Here is a 3,528-nt window from a genome sequence, read left to right as displayed (position 1 = left end):
GGTCAATAAACTTTAATAATGATTAGTAGTTTTACTCTTTAAATAATCTCCACTTTTTATTTCTGGTTTTATGGTTTTATTTTCTGGTTTGCCTACGTGATATTTTAACAGCAAAATCTCAATTTTATTTCCCCTACAGATGGGGGCTGAAGATCCGGCAGGGTTGTCACTCAGTAATAGTTCGGCTGTCGTTCTGTGTGCCTCAATTACGCGTCACTCTTTTGTAAGCATCTCAAAAGTTTGTAGTTATTAAATAAATAATTTTGGTTGGAAATTCGTTTTCTATCTAAAAATATAATACAGTCCGCCTTCTCAATAGTGCCGCGATCGGACTGGCAGGAGAACTTTTCCAAGAATGTGGTTCCCCAAACCGCTATCACGCTCTCGAGCGCGTACGAATTTCGGAAGCCCGAACTTTGGGTGAGTAGGGGACAGCGCAGAAGTGGGGGTAGAGCCCGAGCTCGGATCAGCACCTACGAAAAGGTGGACTGTATTCCATTTTTTGTTAAAAATTCATTTTTTTCACTTTAAAATACAACTATTTGTTTGAAAATACATTAATTTTGTTGAAAATTCCTCTTTTTGTTGTAAAGAGACTTCTTGGAAGAAAATGCATCCTTTTTTTAAATTCTACTGCTTAGTTGAAAATTACTTTGTTTTGTTTGTGAATATAACTATTTTGTTGAAAATTCGTAGTTTTCGGTTGCAAATTCAACTGTTTCGTGTAAAATTCGTATTTTTGGTTTAAAAATGCAACAATTCGGTTGACAATTAAACTATATATGGTTGATACTTAAATTTTTTGTTGAAAATAAATATTTTGGGTTGAAAATTCAACTACTTTCTTAAAAAATTAAACTAATATTTATTTGAAAATGTAAATATATAGTGTTGAAAGAATATTTTGGTTTTTCTGAAAATGCAGCTGTTCCATTTTTTGTCAGCTATTCGGTAGAAAATTCATGTATTTTGTTGAAAATTTGTCTACTTGGGTAGAAAATTAATCTTGCTTCTTGAAAATTCATTATTTTCGTTGAGAATTTAACTATTTTGTTAACAAATTGTCTTTTTTAGTCAAAGTCAACTGGTTGAAAATTAGTTGTTTTTTTAACTGCAGCTTTACCTAATTTTATTTTATTTTATTTTTTTCGATTTTGACATGTGCCGGTTTTGACTTGAAGTTTACCATGTAAAATGCATGGGGAAAAATAACTTTTTTGTGTATTTGGAAAAAAGGGTTTGAAAAAATGTGATGGAAAAGTATGGGGGCCTGTAGAGAATTATCCAACGAAGAATTTCATCTATCAGACATGTGGGTTTGACACCCGGTAACACACCCCCACGAGTACCTGAAAACAACCCTTAAAACAAAAAATGTCAGTTCTTCATGAAATCGACCTTTTGAGCACTGTACTCTCGTATTTTTTTTATTTAAAATTATTACTATTGGTCTAGTCGAATATTTATCATCATTGGATAATTAATTATTAATTATTTAAACAAATGGCAATTGTTTAAATTTTTTTTCGAAAATTTGTTTTTCCCTCCATTAAAATTATTACTATTAGTCTAGTGGAATATTTAATAACATTGGTTAATTAATTTATAATTGTTTAAACAAATGTAATTTGTTTGAATATATATTTTTTAATTAGTTTTTTCCCAAAAAATTATCACTATTGGTCTAGTGGAATATTCATTAACATTAGTTCATTTATTTTCAATTATTTAAACAAATGGAATTTGTTTAAATAATTTCGATTAGAATTTTTTTAAATAAAAATTATTACTGTGGGTCTAGTGGAATATTTACCATTAATAATGAATTACTGATTAAGAATTAATTGGATAATAATCAATTTATCAGTTATATTTAAGTAATATTTTTAATTTTTTTTAATAAAAAAATAAACGTTAATCAAAAAATGTTGATAAATATACCACTGAAGAAATATGAATAATTTTTATCAACAAATTTTTTAAACAAAATTTCATTCGTTTAAGCAATTAAAAATTAATGAACTAATGTTAATGAATATTCCAAAAGACCAATAGTGATAATTTTTAGGGAAAAATCGAATTAAAAAATAAATTTGAACAAATTACATTTCTTTAAACAATTATAAATTGATCAACCAATGTTATTAAATATTCCACTAGACTAATAGTAATAATTTTAGGGGGAAAAACGAATTTTCGAAACAAAAAATTATTCAAACATATTCTATTTGTTTAAATAATTAAAAATGTATTAACCAATGACAATAAATATTGCAATAGAGCAATGTTAATCATTTTAAGTAAAAAATACGAGAATACAGTGTTCAAAAGGTCGATTTCATGAAGAGTTGACATTTATTGTTTTAAGGGTAGTTTTTAGGTACAAGTAGTTGTGTCAAATCCATATGTCTGATAGATGAAATTCTTCGTTGGATAAAAATAATAATAAAAAAATAATAATTACGGAATTTATTTTTTCAGATTTCAAATAAAATGGGGGAAATCGTTGCCCTCTAGCATGCAAAAAAAAAATTTGCCATGCATTTTTGGACTACCCTATTGTGTACTTATCTTTCTTAGTTAAAAATGTAGCATTTGGTTAAAAATGTATTTATTTGATTGAAAATTGAACTATTGTGTTAAATTCATATGTCTTCGTTGAAAATGTATTGCTCTTTGCTGAAAATGAACTTTTTTGTCAAAATTCAATTTTTCGGTTTAAAATTAAACAGCTTGGTACAAAATTAATTTGTTTGTTTGTAGCTTCATATCTTTGGTTGAAACTTGAATTATTTTAATGAAAATTTGTTTCATTGTTGGTAGAAAATTATTTTTTTAAATTGAAAATGTAATCATTCGATGTTTGCTTGAAAATTGATCTTTTTTAGTTTCAAAATCAACAATTTGATTGAAAATTCATGTATGTTTTTTATAATTCTTTTTATATATAAAAAAATTTCTCGGTTAAACAATCAACTTTTCGACAATGTTAATAAAAATTCGTTCCATTTTTCGATGAAAATTAATCTTTCTAACTGAACATTTTAACCATTCATGTATTTTTTTGATCATTCTTTTTGTTTAGAAAAATTAACTTCTTCGTTAAAAATACACTCTTCGGTTGAAAGTTGAATTGCTTTGTTAAAAATTTATTTTTGTTGTTGTTAGAGATTCACCTCTTAGGCTAAAAATGGAAATATTGTAATGAAAATTTGTTTCACTTTGGTGTAATATAGTCACAGCTTCCTCCTTCAATTAGATAAGCAGCCCTATATATTTGAGGGCTTCAGGGCCACTAGTTTAGTTCTAATCTTGACTTTACTCTGTAACCAACGAAATAAAGGCACGTGATATCTCGTTAGAGATATCACATATTTTTAAAAACTCATTTGAGCCTTTTTCAATATAAAATTTTGGCGATCCTGACAGGATCCACTTTTTCGAATCCTGATTCTATGGAATTATTTAAAAAAGGATATCATATAAAAATTGGATCTTTGAGGCGAACCTAAGAAGAGAAAAAAGATT

General features: G+C 27.1%; 1 protein-coding gene across 1 annotated transcript in view; it reads right to left on the bottom strand.

Moving 5' to 3' along the window:
• Positions 1-3,528, bottom strand: part of LOC117176442 (dnaJ homolog subfamily C member 11-like) — a 17,178-nt gene that overhangs the window by 5,557 nt on the left and 8,093 nt on the right. The window lies entirely within an intron of this gene.

This window comes from Belonocnema kinseyi, chromosome 7, assembly GCF_010883055.1.
Source record: "Belonocnema kinseyi isolate 2016_QV_RU_SX_M_011 chromosome 7, B_treatae_v1, whole genome shotgun sequence".
NCBI classification, from domain to species: domain Eukaryota; kingdom Metazoa; phylum Arthropoda; class Insecta; order Hymenoptera; family Cynipidae; genus Belonocnema; species Belonocnema kinseyi.
Note: the sequence above shows the minus strand (reverse complement) of the source record. Positions and strands in the feature narration are given on the sequence as shown.